The sequence below is a fragment of the Candoia aspera genome, chromosome 8 (assembly GCF_035149785.1).
Source record: "Candoia aspera isolate rCanAsp1 chromosome 8, rCanAsp1.hap2, whole genome shotgun sequence".
Lineage (NCBI taxonomy): Eukaryota > Metazoa > Chordata > Lepidosauria > Squamata > Boidae > Candoia > Candoia aspera.
Window position 1 is genome coordinate 43,274,642 of NC_086160.1, and position 19,414 is coordinate 43,294,055.

Below are 19,414 nucleotides of genomic sequence, written 5' to 3' on the forward strand. Positions count from 1 at the left end.
AACACGCCATTGGAACCTGGAATGTAAGATCTATGAGCCAGGGCAAATTGGATGTGGTTATTGGTGAGATGTCAAGATTAAAGATAGACATTTTGGGCATCAGCGAACTGAAATGGACTGGAATGGGCCACTTCACATCAAATGACCACCAGATCTACTACTGTGGACAAGAGGACCACAGAGGAAATGGAGTAGCATTCATAATTAAGAGTCAAGTGGCGAAAGCAGTGCTTGGATACAATCCAAAAAACAATAGAATGATCTCAATTCGAATTCAGGGCAAGCCATCTAACATCACAGTGATCCAAATATACGCCCCAACCACAGATGCTGAAGAAGCTGAAGTAGAGCAGTTCTATGAGGATCTGCAGCACCTACTGGACAACACGCCTAAAAGAGATGTTATTTTCATCACAGGAGACTGGAATGCTAAGGTGGGCAGTCAAATGACACCTGGAATTACAGGTAAGTATGGCCTGGGAGAACAAAATGAAGCAGGACATAGGCTGATATAATTTTGCCAAGACAACTCACTCTGCATAACAAACACTCTCTTCCAGCAACCTAAGAGACGGCTTTATATGGACTTCCCCAGATGGACAACACCAAAATCAGATTGACTACATCCTTTGCAGCCAAAGGTGGCGGTCATCTATACAGTCGGTAATAACAAGACCTGGAGCTGACTGTAGTTCTGATCACGAACTTCTTCTTGCACAATTTAGGATCAGACTAAAGAGATTAGGGAAGACCCACAGATCAGCTAGATATGAGCTCACTAATATCCCTCAGGGATATACAGTGGAGGTAAAGAATCGATTTAAGGGACTGGACTTAGTAGATAGGGTCCTGGAAGAACTCTGGACAGAAGTTTGCAGCATTGTTCAGGAGGCGGCAACAAAATACATCCCAAAGAAAGAGAAAACCAAGAAGGCAAAGTAGCTGTCTGCTGAGACACTAGAAGTAGCCCAAGAAAGAAGGAAAGCAAAAGGCAACAGTGATAGGGGGAGATATGCCCAATTAAGTGCAAAATTCCAGAGGTTAGCCAGAAGAGATAAGGAATTATTTTTTAAACAAGCAATGCACGGAAGTGGAAGAAGACAATAGAATAGGAAGGACAAGAGACCTCTTCCAGAAAATTAGAAACATCGGAGGAAAATTCCAGGCAAAAATGGGTATGATCAAAAACAAAGATGGCAAGGACCTAACAGAAGAAGAAGAGATCAAGAAAAGGTGGCAAGAATATACGGAAGATCTGTATAGGAAGGATAACAATATCGGGGATAGCTTTGACGGTGTGGTCAGTGAGCTAGAGCCAGACATCCTGAAGAGTGAGGTTGAGTGGCCCTTAAGAAGCATTGCTAACAACAAGGCAGCAGGAGACAACAGCATCCCAGTTGAACTGTTCAAAATCTTGCGAGATGATGCTCTCAAGGTAATGCATGCTATATGCCAGCAAATTTGGAAAACACAGGAATGGCCATCAGATTGGAAAAAATCAACTTACATCCCCATACCAAAAAAGGGAAACACTAAAGAATGTTCAAACTATTGAACAGTGGCACTCATGTCACATGTCAGTAAGGTAATGCTCAAGGTCCTGCAAGGTAGACTTCAGCAATTCATGGAGCAGAATTGCCAGATGTACAAGCTGGGTTTAGAAAAGGCAGAGGAACTAGGGACCAAATTGCCAATATCCGCTGGATAATGGAAAAAGCCAGGGAGTTTCAGAAAAACATCTATTTCTGTTTTATTGACTATTCTAAAGCCTTTGACTGTGTGGACCATAACAAATTGTGGCAAGTTCTTAGCAGTATGGGGATACCAAGTCATCTTGTCTGCCTCCTGAAGAATCTGTATAACGACCAAGTAGCAACAGTAAGAACAGACCACAGAACAACGGACTGGTTTAAGATTGGGAAAGGAGTATGGCAGGGCTGTATACTCTCACCCTACCTATTCAACTTGTACGCAGAACATATCATGCGACATGCTGGGCTTGAGGAATCCAAGGCTGGAGTTAAAATTGCTGGAGGAAACATTAACAATCTCAGATACGCAGATGATACGACTTTGATGGCTGAAAGTGAAGAGGAACTGAGGAGCCTTATGATGAAGGTGAAAGAAGAAGATGAAAAAGCTGGCTTGCAACTAAACCTCAAAAAAACCAAGATTATGGCAACCAGCTTGATCGATAACTGGCAAATAGAGGGGAAAAAATGTAGAAGCAGTGAAAGACTTTGTATTTCTAGGTGCGAAGATTACTGCAGATGCTGACTGCTGTCAGGAAATTCGAAGACGCTTAATCCTTGGGAGAAGAGCAATGACAAATCTCGATAAAATAGTTAAGAGCAGAGACATCACACTGACAACAAAGGTCCGCATAGTTAAAGCAATGGTGTTCCCCGTAGTAACATATGGCTGCGAGAGCTGGACCATAAGGAAGGCTGAGAGAAGGAAGATCGATGCTTTTGAACTGTGGTGTTGGAGGAAAATTCTGAGAGTGCCTTGGACTGCCAGAAGATCAAACCAGTCCATCCTCCAGGAAATAAAGCCAGACTGCTCACTTGAGGGAATGATATTCAAGGCAAAACTGAAACACTTTGGCCACACAATGAGAAGACAGGACACCCTGGAGAAGATGCTGATGCTGAATAGTGGAGGGCAAAAGGAAGAGGGGCCGACCAAGGGCAAGGTGGATGGATGATATTCTAGAGGTGATGGACTTGTCCCTGGGGGAGCTGGGGGTGTTGACGACCGACAGAAAGCTCTGGCATGGGCTGGTCCATGAAGTCACGAAGAGTCGGAAGTGACTGAATGAATAAACAACCACAAAGCTTCGAATGTTCTGATTGTTCTGAACATGACAATTGGCTGTTACTTCATGATTGGGCCAGTTGTTGTCTTTGTTTAATATTTTTTAGCCTAGCCAGTTCAGCAGCAGGGATGAGTTGTGTGTCTTTTGCTATTGGTTCAGACCAGATGAGGTGATGTAGGGTGATGTGTTGAGAAAAAAGAAGTTACAGTATGCACATTGGCAAAGTAAACAAGCACACAAACAAAAGCTTATGGCTATAAAAGAGCCAACCTATGGGTTTTTTAAAATGTGTTTATTTTCAATAATTAAATGTTTCATCCTTCTTGTACTAGATTTGGGTAGATATGTGGGTTCCATGAATGTCATACTATGTTTTCTTTTGCAGACAAGGAATACAAAAAAGTTTCTGTGGGTGTATACTTAGTAGTGCACTTCATGCAGAAGTCTTGCAAAAGTTTCTGAGGTCTCATTGTAAAGATTACTAGTACAATGTTGATCTCATAGGTTTATCTGCCTTTGATATGCATATGGGCTCAAGAAGGAAGGAAGAGAGTGGGGGAGGGTCAGTGTGTACAGAAAATTAACTGAGGAGAATTTTTTAAAGTTTTTTTCCCCCTTTTCCTTGGATATTTTTTAATTAATTAGGTAAAACAAACACAGAAAAAGAGTAGAAAAGGGAAAGGAGTATGTTTACATACATAAAATAAGCTTTACACTGGAGTGAAAGTTAAAATAAAAATAATCTGATTGTAAAAATATTTAAAATATAGTCTATATTTGCTGATATAAAACACCGTGGAGATGGGGCTTTGATCACCCAGCTGTGCCTGCCATTTTGATGCTGTTGATCTTCTTTTCAGAAGCCCTCAGCATTCTCCAATATATCATTCAGAGTGATAAATGAAAAGTGTTTTCAGAAGTCCAGATCACATTATCTTCTACTTTTTTCTTGCCATCTTCATTCCACTGCTTTTAAGATACTACAGATGTGTCTGACTACAGCCAAATGTGTCCAGGTAGAAATACAGTAGAAAATGAAATCATCTATCAGTATAAGATTTTTAAAAAGGTTGGGAGTACAATAACTGAATATGATAAATTTCACTTTTTACAGTATCTAAATTTCAGTTAAGTCCAATGGCTTCTGACAGCAATAGTTATAGAACAAAATTTACCCACTTTGCTGGAAACTTCACTGAACTGCTCACTTAGTAACAAGTGTGCTGATCCCTACTGGCACCAACTTAAATCCCACTCTCTTGGGATAATAGATTGGACAAGCCAGGAGTATATGAGTAACCATCTCATTTTTAGTTTCAGAACAGAGGCAAAGTCAGTTCTGGAAGGTGACATTGTTATATCTTCCTTTTAATGCCCCCAAGAGGAAGGCATCTAGCTATGCCAAAGTAAAATGCTCTTAGATGTTACAGTATAGAAATTTGGAATGAAGACTGTAGATTTTAAATAAACACCAATATATTTGTATTCTAACACCTGCTCAATCCACATGTTATTAATATTCCATGTGCATGAATGATTAGAATAATGCCTTGTAGAATATCATCAACTTAGGCTTTTGAATAGTTAATTTCTAGCAATTCAGTCTGGCAGAATGATGCCAGTGCACAGAGATTTCATCTCAAACCCAATTGTGAAACAGAATAACAGTGTGATCAGTGCATAATAGTTTGAAGATTATAGTTTGGTGTTGGAGAAGACTCCTGAGATTACCACAGACAGCCAAGAAAAGAAACTGATGGATCATCAAACAAATCAACCCAAAATTCTTTACTCAAGGCACAAATGACCAGGCTCAAATTATCCTACTTCAGACACATTATGCAAAGACCCAGCTCTCTCGAAAAGGCTCTAATGCTGGGAAATGTGGAAGGGAAGAGAAGAGAATGACCAGCAGCAGGGTGGATGGACTCAGTTACAATGCTGATGAGTGCACCATTGGGACACTTGAAAGAACAGGTTAGGGATAGATCATCATCTAAGGTTTATCTATGTGGTCACTAGGAATCGAAAACTATCTGATGGCACATAACCAATTAAAAAAAAATGGAAGGTGATGTTCAGGTTTAATAAGGACCCTTACAAGGATCTTTTATAGTAACATAAAAATTAAATAGGAGAAATTAAAAAAAAAAAAAAAATACACCTGCCATTCATGCAACAAACCTGCATTGTTTCTCTATAACAAACAAAAACAAAAATCTATTAAGTCATCAAGAAGCTGGCAATTAATAGAGTTTCCAATCTTTGCCATTATCTCTCCTAGGGAACTGAGCCAAAACAGGCTTGACATCTGCAATATAGACATTCATAGAGGTTCCATTATAACAATTTTGTAGGTGCCTTGTTGCCAAACATCATTTTATGGAAATAAAAAGAGACCCTTGCATGGGAGTACACCAGCACTCAAGGTTAAGCTATCAGTAGAAGCCCTTTGAGTTAAATTGTAAAGCTTCAGATCATATAAATCGTTTATTATAATCTGTACACCCTGGAGAAGATGCTGATGCTGGGGAGAGTGGAAGGCAAAAGGAAGAGGGGCCGACCAAGGGCAAGATGGATGGATGATATTCTAGAGGTGACGGATTCGTCCCTGGGGGAGCTGGGGGTGTTGACGACCGACAGGAAGCTCTGGCGTGGGCTGGTCCATGAAGTCACGAAGAGTCGGAAGCGACTAAACGAATAAACAACAACAATTATAATCTGTAGATTCTGAGTTATCTTCTACAGGAAACTAGTTTCCAGCATCTCTTTCATCTAGTATTCAGGCTGCTACATTCTAAACAACTAATTAAAATCTATGAAGATAACATTTTCTTGTTTTCATTCTTTTGTTTTCATTGTTCTGTCCATCTGTTCCTTATTTTCTTGTTTCTACTTCTGATCATAAACATTAAGGGAGGGACATATTATGTTTTTCTGAATGCAATTCAATATCCTTTAGCTGAATATGTTACTTAGTAATTATCATTAGCTAAGGTCCAATCAATGGTTGAGTAATGTCAAAACTGCAAAAGATATTGGACTTTTTTCTTAAATTACAGACTCTGCTGCAAACTACTTATGTAAAAGCATGCCATTAATTGTGAGTTGTCCAATGACTCTGTCACTTGTTTCAGAACAAATTGAAGGAAACATTTCCTAAAAACTCATGGAATAAATAACTGCAACATATATTTACTGGTGTTAGCTTAAATAGATTTTTTCTCTATTACCATTATAGCAAAATTGGATCATGAAATGCAGTATTTCTGATTGCAGGACACATGGAATTAACAATATGAGTACGCTGCCAGCATTTTGTTTTTTTCTAGTACATTTGTAAGAATATTTGATAGGGTTATATAGAAATAAAATACAGATATCTATGGAAACATAGTAAGAAGATCTGCCAAAGTGAGTCCACCATGACATGGATAGTTGTAGTGAATATTCTCAGTTAGGATTTATCATTCTCTAATCAAAAATTGAGCTTACTGTAGTATGAATGTGGCGGGGGGAGGGGCTTGCCCTGATGAACATTGGTCTCAGAGTTAAGGTTTTGTTTTGTTTTCATTCCTTTGTGCTCAAACTAGGCTCAGTATCACAGACATCAAGAAGATTTGTGTCTCATTAAAATACCTGAATGCAGGGACATCTGCCTTATATCTGAAAATATATATATATAAAATGCTGGAACTGTTTTGGATGGCATGGCATGGAGATAGTATGTGAATCAAGGATTAGGATGAAGGGGAAATCTGCAGGTGAAGACCCAGCAGGAACAAGGGGAAGCTTTGCTGAGCAGAATGGCTGGTGGAAATGGCCTTGGGAGGATGTTGTCAAGGATCGCCTGACATAAATTTGAGATTCCAAGAACCCAGGAAAGAGTTATTTCTTTATTTTTACATTCAATCCCAGGCTGTGAGTGACCTCAGAGGGAAATTATAAGAGTACATGAGTCAGGGATGGAAGGCGTGAAACAGATAAGGGATTCTAAAAAGCTCCATTTGGAATTGCCTTGTAGAACTGAGTCTGCACAGTATAGTTTGTTAAGCCAAGGCCACTTTATCTAGGGGAAATGTACACAAATTATATACCTAAAAGAGCTACAACACTAAACCCTGTAATTTAGAAAAGAACAGTATAGGTGTACATGTGTCTGGGAAATTTCTGCCTTTTTTCTAACCACCTTCCCAATGGCCAGGGAAAATTAAATGGGCATATATTGTATTATATGTATTTCAGGTTTGTTAGCGCTACATGCAAATTTAAAAGTATGCATCTGGGAAATTTATGTTCAAAATATATTGGCATGTGTAAGTATGTGCATATCGGGGTAAGTAGTGAAGCAACCTCCACATTTTAGGGAAAGTTGTAAGTGACAGATATGGGTCTTTTTGTATTTCTTTTAAATCTGGAAAAAAACATCCTAAAAATTAATGAGAGAAAATGTATAATGGTTACATAGTTATCATACAACTGGGTGTTATTCTAAACAATCTGCCAAATTCACTTCATCTTTGGCATGAGATAATAACAATAACAATAGGGTGGAATGAAAAGTAATGCTTCTAATGTTATAAATTGCCAACAGATGGCAGTATTGACACACTAGAAGCTCAGTTGTGCTCTTCAGCATCTGTGATTTCACTTCAGTGGGAAGCTAGGGTAAGAAAAGGTTATATTGCTACTGTTCACAATACGAAACCTGCAATGAATACTCATACCTGCACTTTAAGTGACATGGCCAGGTTGAATTTTTGACTGCTAAAGGAGTCTCCTCAATTTAAATTGACTGCCAGTGCAGGTTATTTATGATGATGATAGCATTGCCATGAGTATTATGCATCGCTGGGCCAAATATGTATGTATATATGTAAAGATGTTGAACTGGGAAGAGCTTATTTGTGTGATCAAGAACAAAGTGGATGACCTGTGACAACAACCAACAAGTTTTACATGGGATTGTTGAAATGATTAAGGATAATCAGTGGATCACTCAAAGGGAAATAGCTATCAAGCCTGGCATTTCACAGGAACATGAGATTGATTATTGATGTTCTTTCATATTGAAAAGTTTGTTCAAGATGGGTTACAGGCATGCCAATGACAGAGATAAAAGTTTCAAGGTTGAGATTTGCCAGCAATTGTCTTCACACTATGAGAATGATGGTAAGAAATTTCTTCACAGCACTGTGATAGCTGCCAAACCATGGGCTCATCATTATTCCCTACCAATAAATTGTCAGTACAAGAAATATCATTACACCTGTGGGTGGGAGGAACCAAAACCCAGGCTTTGGCAGAAAAACTCATGGCTATAGTTTTTTTGAAACACAAATGGTGTTATTTACATGGATTTCCTTGAACCTGGTTCCATTATCCACTTACACTACTGCTCTCAAAACAAAACAACTCTTTTTTTTTAATAAGAATTTTATTAAGTTTGAAAGGAAGATAAAAACTATACAACCCCCCAAAAAAACTACAAAAAGAAAAAAAAAAACTAAAAAGAGTGCAAAAAGCAAGAAAAAAGAATTTTGAACATTACATGAAGTGATCTCTGACTTTCAACAACAAGAATATATAGCAACTTCCATATTCAATCCCTTACTCTATATCAAACCAAAATCACATTACTGCATTTCTATACAGTAAATCCTTCCATTAGCACACATACAAATAACTAATGCAATTGCTCCTTCCCTTTATAGAAAAAGCATCTATCTATCTATCTATCTATCTATCAACTTCTCCCCCCCACACACACAAAAAACCCTTTATTTAATTATTTTCTTCCTACCACTATTCTATATATTTCTGTCCAGTATAACAAAAATCGAAAACATATAAATTGTCTACTTTTATAATTAATAATACTATAACCATCTTAACCCTATTAAACCTAAAAGCCAATTATTATTATACCTTATAGATACCTTATAAATCTTATAGATCAAACACACCTTTAAAAAGTCCAGTCAAATCATTAAAGAAAAATGAAGTCATACAAGTCTTGATACAAGTTCTTAACTTTTTTTATCCCACTTTGAAATAAACCAGAATCTTTACTTGTCTCCATATTACACATAAGTCATTTTTCATAAAAAGATCAAATAGCCCAACTCCCCCCCTTAGCAACTCAGGCCTTTCAGGAAAAAAAAAAAAAAAAAAAAACACCTCCCACAAAACAAATTTTCTTTGTTCCCATAACAGTCAGACTTCTCAGCAGAAAACCTCCCACAGAACAAAACCATTTCGTTCCCAAAACATTCACTAAGAAAAATAACCAAGTCAGTATCTTGCAAGTTAAACTGTAACCCCTTTGTCACCAAAATATGTTTGTTGCCTGGCATTTCTTCAACTCCCTCTTGATGAAATTCTTCCTCTCCCTCTAGAACATCCTCAGCCAGTTGACACATTTTAGAACTAATATTTTCTGCAGTATCCCAAATGTCTTGCAGAATAGCTTGACAGGTATCATGGATAATTTATTTGAAATCACACTGAAGCTATGAAGGAAACTCTGAGAAAATATATTTAAGATCGTCCATGATTCAGGCAGTATATTATGGTATCCCTTGGATACATGACTAGCACAGATAGGAGCTAATAGGTTATGGAAAGGCTTCCAAAAGTTATAAAGTGATATTGACAAAAGGGAAAGTATGCAAACCAGCAGCTGTGGAAAGGGAACAGAAAACTCAAAACTCAAAACGGCAGCTTCAATGTGTAGGAAAATGTTAAATCCTTCAAATTGAATACAAAAATAGTAGCAGGTAGATGATTAATTGTTCTCAGTCCTCCTTAACATTTAGATAGGAAATAAGCCAAAAATGGGGAAAAAAAGTTTAAAATTAATCCAGAAATAATGATAAGCACCAAGAGAATTGTTTCTTCTTGCTGAAGGAAAGAAAGCCTCTCCTGGGGTACAAAAACTTTATCTATCTATCTATCTATCTATCTATCTATCTATCTATCTATCTATCTATCTATATTGGGTGATTTAGAAATGGAAAAGGCTCGACCTAGTGTCCCATTATGCTGCAGCACGGTCTGGAAAATGATCGTGTCCCCAACTCCTGTCACCTCTTATCAGATTGACACAATGCTGTTTGCAGTCCTCAGGCTACAAAGTGACATTCCAGAGTACAAATGGGATGATTCTGAGTGTTTTCTGTCCATAAAAATGCTCTAGGGCATCAGGAAAAGGTTGCCTGTGCACCCCACCCAAATCCACGCTGATAGGTCTGCCCACTGAGCTCACAGGCAAAGCTGTTCAGTTGGCCATATTCCCACCAGAAGTCCAAATTCCACTATTTTTCAAAATTTAAATAATACCTTTGGGAACATCTGTTTGATTCAAATGAAGAGGCAGAAAGGACTGTCAGGACCTGATTTAAGTGACAAAGTGTGAAGTTCTTTCTCTTGTTCATCACTGTCAAAAGTGTGAACAAATTGTGATAATTATGTGGAGAAATAAATAACATAACAGCAGTAACGACAACTAAGCTCATTTCAAGCTCTATTTTTGTGTTTAATTTATTAAAATATTTCTACATAGACTAAAGCTATGGGCATGGAGGTATTACTTTTCATTCAACCTTCATAATTAGAAATATTGTCTGAGAAGCATAGCTAATGCTCAATACTTTTTCCTCTAGCCAAACCTTTCCATAGCTAAAATGTCAGTAAGGTGTTAATATAGAGCTATGTTTTTGTATGCAACATGTTTTTTGTGACTTTGCTAGATAGTAGCACATGAATTTGTATGCTTTGTCAGCTTTCTCAAAATGACTAACTTATAGCCTACATTTTTTTAAAAAAATGATGGCTTACCAGCATTGTTTCCTTAATATGGATCTTTTGATTATTTTTCAATTTATTTAAATAACAGGAAATAACTTTGCCACTTTTAACAGTTTGCTATATCATATTAATATCTTGGGAATAAAGAATGATTGAAAACTTCATCTTTCTATTATACATATGAACATTTTTCTTTATGGACCTGTTAAATAATGTAAATGATATCAGAGCATTAAATTGGATTTTAGATGTGCTAATTTCCTTTAGGCAAACTCAAAACAATGATTATTGTAGCATGCATTTTACATGGCCAGATGCCAGATTCTATGTCAATAATACAAAATGCAAATCTAAAATATTTAAAATACAATTTACTTAATTTCTGAAAGTCTAAACAAGTTGATTCAAGCTGTAAAAGCAAACTGTTTCTTCTCTTTTCTTTTTAATTCTCAGAAATGAACATTTCTGAATCTGTGGCTGTCTCCATGTGAATTCAGACAAAATGAAATTAAAGTCAGCAATGAAACATTTATGAAGAGAGCAAATTAAAAATCCCCCAGTAATAACTCTGGAGTGATCACTACTATTTTAGTCATTTTCATTGTCAAAAAGGCATATTCATCAGCCCAAGAAGGCTTTTAAAAATGCAGAACACAACAAACTTTTCTTTATCTGCTGAGATTAAAAGAAAATTAATTTGTGCTGACTAGCCAGCTGTAATAATGGGTATAGTTTGTGATGATAAATAATTTAAAGAATACTTAAAATCTGTTTATCTTGGGTTTTGCTTTTAAAGGTGGGAGTAGCTGATTCTATGTTTAGCTTGCTGTTTTACTTCAATACACCTTTTGATGAATTTTATTTGAGTGAGTCATAACTCTATTATCTCTGGTTATGATTCCAGCCCTCTGACTTGAAGCACAGTACTTTGAAATAGAATTCTCTTTGTCAGACTTTTCTGCATTATTGTTTTCTCTTACTGAATGCAATTAAGCTAATTATTTCATTAACTCATATGCCAGGGAGTATAGGGAAAAAGTAACCAACTGATAGTTTTTTCCTGATCTTTAGATCCAGAATTCATTAGCAGTGGCCTTGAGTCTGGACCCCAAACCTTCTGAATTTCTTGCATAATTGTAATAAAAGATATTATAAACATTCTGAAAAAAAAAATCCTTAATTTAATATAGTGGAAAGTCCAGCCACTGGTAGGATTTCCCAAGGTCAGCCACCTCAGCTGTCGATGATACATCCCATGCAGGGTCTTGTCATGCCATGGCCCTTCCTTTGCTTCATCTTCCTCCCATGTCTTCTGCTGCCTCATGTGTTCTCTCAGCAGCTAATCTTTGGGTGCCATCTTACTGATGTACTCCTGGATACTCTGGGTCTCATCAGGACAGTGGCTTTGATACTCACCAGACCCCACCATCCCTCTTTCTTCCTGCTATACAGTCTCTGGGTTTTGGACGTTGGGTGGAAGTCTCTGTACACTGTGAGGAGCTTCCAGGTCTTCACATTGGCAGCCTCCATGTCATCCTTTGGCCAGCTCACTATACCAGCAGGGTATCTGATGGCATGGATCTTGTTCTTCCCATTGAGCTGGCTCTTCAGGACCTATCTTATCCTTTGGTGGTACTTGGTTGTTGCTGTCTTCCTTGCCTCCTCATCGTAGTTCCCATGTGTCTGTGGGATACCAAAGTACTTGTAGCTGGTCTGTATGTCTGCTATGTGGCTGACTGGTAGTTCCACACTATCAATCTTAACTACCTTCCCTCTATTTACTACCATCCGGCCACACTTCTCCAGTCCAAATGACATCCCAATGTCCTCACTGTAGATCTGTGTCAGGTGGATCAGTGAGTTGATGCCTTGTTCACTCTTAGCATAGAGCTTGATGTCATCCATGTAGAGGAGGTGGCTGATGGTAGTTCCACTCTTGAACTTGTATCCAATCCTTGTGATGATCTGGCTGAGATGGTTCAAGCCCATGCAGAACAGCAGTGGGAACAGTGCATCACCTTGGTATATGCCACACTTTATGGCCACTTGTGCAAGCTGCCTTGAATTGACTTCCAGTGTTGTCTTCCACAGTCCCACTGAGTTCTTGAGGAAGGTTCTGAGTGTCCTGTTGACTTTGTATAGTGCCAGGCATTCACAGATCCATGTATGTGGCATTGAGTCATAGGCTTTCCTGTAGTCAATCCAGGCTGTGCTCAGATTGGTCTGTCTAGACCTTGAGTCTTGGGTGACTGCTCTATCTATGAGCAGCTGGTGTTTGGAGCCTTTGGTGTTGTTCCCAATGCCCTTCTGAGCTGTGCTCATGTATTGGCCCATATGGTCCTGCAGCTTGGTGACTATGATGCCTGAGAGGACTTTCCATGTTGTGGGGAGACAAGGTTATTGGCCAGTAGTTGGATGGTGTTGTTCCCTTGTTGGGTTCTTTCATGATCAGCACTGTCCTACCATGTGTTAGCCAGTCTGGGTGGGAGCCTGCTGCTAACAGCTGATGCATCTGTGTTGCTAGGCATTCATGCAGTGCTGTTAGTTTCTTAAGCCAGTAGGTATGGATCATGTCTGGGTCAGGTGCTTTCCAGCCCTTCATGTTCTTGATCCGCTGTTGGATGTCTGCTACTGTGATGGTGACTGGTTCCTGCTCTCAGAGATTTCTGTGGTCTGCTCTCAGGTCCTGCAGCCACTTTGTGCTGGTGTTATGTATCTTCTCTTTCTCCAATATGTTCTTCCAGTACTGTTCAGTTTCTGCTGTCGGTGGCTCTGCTGTTACTGTGTTGTTGCACTGCAGTTGGGAGTACACCTTGGATGGTTCTTTGGCAAACAGGGCATTTATCTTCTTGGCCTCTGCTTCTCTAGTGTATATCCTTAGCCTGGTGGCCAGTGCTGTGAGCCTTTATTTAGCAATCTCTAGGACTTCAGATGGAGTCAGGCCCTTGTATTTTTTCAGTAGCTGAGTCTTATCCTTAATCTCCACACCCTTTTGTAGTTCCACCATCTGACTAACTTCTCTCTGAGTTGCCTTGATCTTAGCCTCCAACCTCATTTTCCAGGGGGGTATGTAATCCTGTTCTTCTTGATCATGTAGCCAAGCATCTCCAGGATTAGAGCAGCTGTAGCCTATACTAATTCATTGGTTTGAATTATAGTGGTAGCAAGGATTGTCGCGAGGGCTCGGCATCTTCTAGCATACTATCTGATGGTTCTTCTCCATTGAGCCTTGGTAATCAGTCTTGAGAGTTGACAGCTAGTTTATCCATAATCTTTTGCCACATATCAGCTGCTGTGCTCTGTAATGGAGGTGGTGGCAGTGATGTTCCAGCTTGTGATGTTCCAGCTTCAGGTGTTGGCTGCATCTCCAGTTGTTCTTCTGGGTCTTCTTGAGTCTGGGATATAATGTGTAGTTGGTCTCTCTCAAGTTGTGAGAGCAGCTTCCTCGGAACTATGTTGAAACGTTGGGTAACTAGCTGTTTCTCAGTTAGTGTGGATGCAGGTCTTCTGTCCATCTGTAGTTCGCTCATGAGTTTCATATATCCCCTCTCATTAGATCTGCTGTTGTAGTAGCATTCCATCAATTCCAGGTTCTCTTGTCGTTTCCATGTATGGTTTGTTCCAGTAGACCACTTATCATCAGATTGTCCTGGTTCCCCAACATCTGATACAGACCTTGTTAATCCAGGCAACGTCCGAGCTGGCATAATTTTCTTGGTTTGTGTCACTCTCATATTTTTGAGGTAGGCAGGTGAAGCATTAGGGGGACTTTGCCCAAGGACCCTTACTGGTAAGGTAGGTACAGCTGGGATTTGAACCCCAGTCTCCCACTCCAAAGGCAGCATTCTAACCACTACGCTATCCAGCCTGCTTTTAAAATAGCTGTCAAGCTGACATCCTTGTTTTTTTCCCCAAATTTGATTAATACTCATCATTGCTGTGCAACCCAGCATGATTCAGTGTTTAATGTATGTATGTATGTATTTATGTATGTATGTATGTATGTATGTATCTCCCTGTTACAAACTACTTGGTTCTACTAAAGTCCACTTTTTGGACTGTGGATCCTCAACCATGGAAATGCACTATATGATTTTGTGCCAGTCACTCTCTTTCAGGAGAACCTACCTTACAAGTTTGATGTAGCAGGGAAAAATTGGAGGACAGGATGCTATATATACTTCCTTCAGCACCTCAAAGAAAATACAAGATATAAATTTGACACAGAAGACCATGGCTGTCAGTCAAAGAGTAAGTATAGCCCACTCATACTGACACAGACACACACTGTGCACATCCTAGTTTACACTGACAGCAACTGTTCATGGGAAGGTATGTCAATTATTAAGATTCCTGGAGACTTCTGGGACTTAACCTGGGATGTTGAGAAAGCAAAGCCTAGGTGTTATAAGTGTCTAATCCACTGATCTACATCTCTTCTTCTGAATGCTTACTTCAGTATATCACAGAGAAGAAAGTCAAATGTTGTCATAAAGAAAGCAAAGACCTGTACCTAAAAAGCGAAGACCCATACCTAAAAAAAAAGTGAGAGAGAAGCAAACAACTTCAGTGTAAAATATTATTAGCTTTATATAAAATATGTTGTAACTCTCCTTTAAATGTTTTGCTGTTCAGTTTGCAGCTGAACAGCAAACTGTTCATCCAAGATATATCTCACAAAACACAAGATGGGTAATATACATAGATATAAAAATAAAAACAGATTACTGTCAAAGGGGACATTGAATGAAGAGAAAACCAGAATCCAAATATATAGATGGAAAAAAGTATTGTGCAACAGCATGTATGCCACATTCTTTTATACTTAACACCAAAGAAAAAAGGAATTTTCTCCCTTGAAAAGCAAAGTACAAATGTGATACTTTTGTACTAATTGAAGTAAGAAAATCATAATAGTTCTGTGTGTGTGTGTGAGAGAGAGAGGGAGGGAGAGGGAGAGGGAGAGGGAGAGAGAAGAGATTCAGCCTGAATTAATATACTGAAGGATTAAGGCTTCTTCACTGAAAGTTCTGTACTGAAATCTGCCATGGTAATCCAGTGCTGGATGGGGAAGGAAGGAAGGAAGGAAGGAAGGAAGGAAGGAAGGAAGGAAGGAAGGAAGGAAGGAAGGAAGGAAGGAAGGAAGGAAGGAAGGAAGGAAGTCAGGCAGGCAGGCAGGCAGGCAGGCAGGCAGGCAGGCAGGCAGGCAGGCAGGCAGGCAGGCCATTAAAGATTTTAAAAGGAAAAAGTAGAACTATTATATTTTCTGAACATGCACTTATTATAGAATAGCTTTAAAATGGATTTTAGTAAATAGAAGGACTTACTTTTTGAGACTGGTTCTGCTAGCCTTTATCCAAGAAAACCTGCACAAATAACAGTTTTTACAGAAACCATCTCAGGTCTTTTGTTGAAAGTAAAAGTATTAATAATTCCCTTTTAAAGATAACCCAAAGGAGAAAGATACTTGCTACCATTTAGTGGTAACTTGTCCAGAATACATCAGAAGATCTTAGATAGTTGTTTGAAAGCTTTTCTTCTTTTGAATTCTGAAAGCCTTTTTGATAAATAGTTCCAAAAATTGATTCAAAATAATAGTTTATTTTAACAAAGGTGACTTGCAGCTTCAGAAAGGATGCATTTCATTGTGTTGTTAGAAGAAAAGCATTTCTAAGTGTTGGTCATTTAATAAACTCACCTTTATATGTGTATGCATTGGATCCAACTGAATCAAACATAGAGGGAATTATTCCTTTTCCTATCTGATATCAACATTTATTTGTAATGCTTCACAGCATTCTACATGCTCAGCCTCTACACAAAGTAGTAAATGAACACAAATTTTATTATCATTCATTTTCATAATCAATAGAAGTATGACGCTTACAATGGAAGATTTTTTTCCCCTTCAACTTTTCTTAAGGAATAGCCTTTCATATTATCTAGATATAGTGTATGACACTTGAAGTAATAGAAAAAAGGAGTACATGTGATCTATACAGCAAATGATTACATTATTTGGAAGTCTTCAGTTTCTTCTCTTAAGATTTGCTGCTGTGGACTTTGAGATCTAGTTCCAAAGAACTATTAGAAGATTAATTATAACAAAGAATGGCATGCATAAATGAAGTATTAGAAAAAAAAGTGTATTTTTCTGTGCCAAAAATGTACAATGAATGTTTTAAATGTGGAATTTCTTTATTTTCACATATGTTGTATGTACCTTGCTTTATGGAAAAAATATTTACAAAAAAAGTTCAGTAGATATGAATATGGAAGTATTCCTATATTTATAAGGTTGTGATTGTGATAACTTTACTCAAAACTAGAAAAGTAATAAAGCAGTGCTATCTTTGGCATTTGCAAATATGTTTTATTGGATTGATTTTGATATCAAGAAAATATTATAATTACCAATAATATAAAGGTCATATAGAATCATATAATCATAGGTTGTAAGGGACCATGACAGTTTTCTAGTCTAGCCTCCTGCCCAGGGCAGGAATCCTCAGATCATCCCAAACAAATGGCTGTCTAAACTTTGTTTGAAATTTTCCAGTAATGGAGCATCATAATTCCAGGCTGCAAGCTGTAATATTGCTTAATAGTTTTCACAGTCAGGAAATTCTTTCTTATTTTGAGTTTGGCTCTCTTTCTGGAAGGCTTCCACACATTGGTACTTATCCTACCTTTGGATACTACTGAGAATGCATCCATGTCCGGTTCTTTGGGGGAACCCTTGGAGACTGCTATTGGCCTTATCTTTAGACTAAACATTCTTAGTTCTTTTAACAGTTTTCCATTTAGCCTCCAACCCTCTCACTATCTTTGCTTTTCTTATCTGCACTCTTTCCAGTTCTCAGCCCTGTTCTTATATTTGTTTGAGCTGATGAGATGAAGTACACCTTCTCTACTGCTCATAGTAAGTGTCAGCATTGTCTGTATACTCTAAGAGTTGACAAATTATCCTGATGAGTTATATTTTAACTTCCTTTGCTTTGATAATAATAATAATAATAATAAACAACTGGGTGCTGGCACAAAGTTCAGATAGTTTACATAAACACTGAAAGATTTATAAGCCTGTACAATATTTCCTTTGATGTTTGACTATATAACAAACAATTGTGAGAAAATCAATGGAAAGTACTGCATAATTTTTTTCTGTATATATGGGGAATATTTATATGGCTATGATTCATTCAGCTACATGGAGTACCAGAATGATGTGAAAAATAAAATCAATGTAAAATGCAAGTGAGGTTTATATCTGGGCATTTTAAAAGTTATTGCTCTGGGGGAGGAGCAGCAGAAGCAGTAGCAAAAGCAGCAGCAGCTTACAGTTTACAGGAATGCATATATATATTTGTGGCAGGAGATAAGTGCTACAATTCTTCAAAGAATTTGGGATTTGCATGCTATTTGGTTGCTGCAGCTGAAGAAAGCAGTGGCTAAAAATAGTTGGTGTTTTTATTTCCAGTTTTCTTCATAATTTTTCCTTTTCAGAATCTTACATCCTCTACTTTGTCTATTTGTTCCCACCTAGCATATTGCCAGAGAAGAAGCAGATCATGTTACTAAAAGTCTGAATAGAGGGTTTTTTTCAAATTAAGGTTTGCAAAATATGCTGCAAATGCCTCATTCCTGCAGTTTATAAAATAAGCACCACAAGGAGGAAAAAAGGGTTTCTACTGCAAACCTTTGTCAGCTGATACAATTTTCTGTTTGTAGATTTTAAAATTGTTAATTGGAATTCATTTGGAGTGGTACAATGCATCCTACCTGGTCAGCACCCTACACATCATTCTGCTACAATGTATGATCAGTCCCATGTTTAGGGTACATCAAATATTGATTTGTCAACACTGAAAATATTTGCTGCATATTGTGTGAGTAATGTAGTGTGAGAGATGTACAGCTTACCTAGTACATCACTGTGACAACCAAACAAAAAAATTCTCAAGTAACTTGTAAAGAAAGGTGAAATAGTTTTCTATAGATTTTTGATAAAGTTAACAAGAAACTATTTCGTCATTGGGGCAGATGTCATACTAATCATAGCATCTATCATTTCTGGCATTGGTTATGTAGGACAGAAATATAGAATATAGCAAATTAGTTCAACTCTTACAATTTAAAAAAAACTATAAAACAATACTAAAAGATGCAAAATAAGTCAAAAATAAGTTTTACAGAGTTCCCTAAAAAGACACTTACTCTGGTTATAAAGCACATATCACTATTATTAAAAAACATAAAACACATAGTATTTGATATAGTATTTGTGATAGTATTTGATATAAGAAAATGTCATTATTCACAGATTCATGTACAGTAATAGAAAAGATCTTCAGTTTCTCTGGTAATAATAATCATACTGTGTTGGAACTGCTGACAAGAGATGTCAATTTCTATATCAAATAACTTTTACTGGAGCATATCAGATTTATTTATTTATTTATTTATCATATTTATATAGCTGCCCATATCGCAATGAAGTGACTCTGACAGGTGTACAACAAAGTTAAAAACAAAATATACAAATTAATATTAATATTATTTTTAAAGCTTCAAAATTATAAAAAGCAGAGAACTAAAAACAAAATAAAAAAGAGATTATCAAGATTATTTCATGTTTTCTAACTCTTGTCATTGCATGAAGATGCCTTGTATTCATATTGTGTAGCATTAATGATAATACTAAAACAAGCTGAAAATACTAGAGACTATATGAGCTTATTTCCAAATTAGCAGAAAAAAGCTGCTAATAGCTGTTACACCTAATTT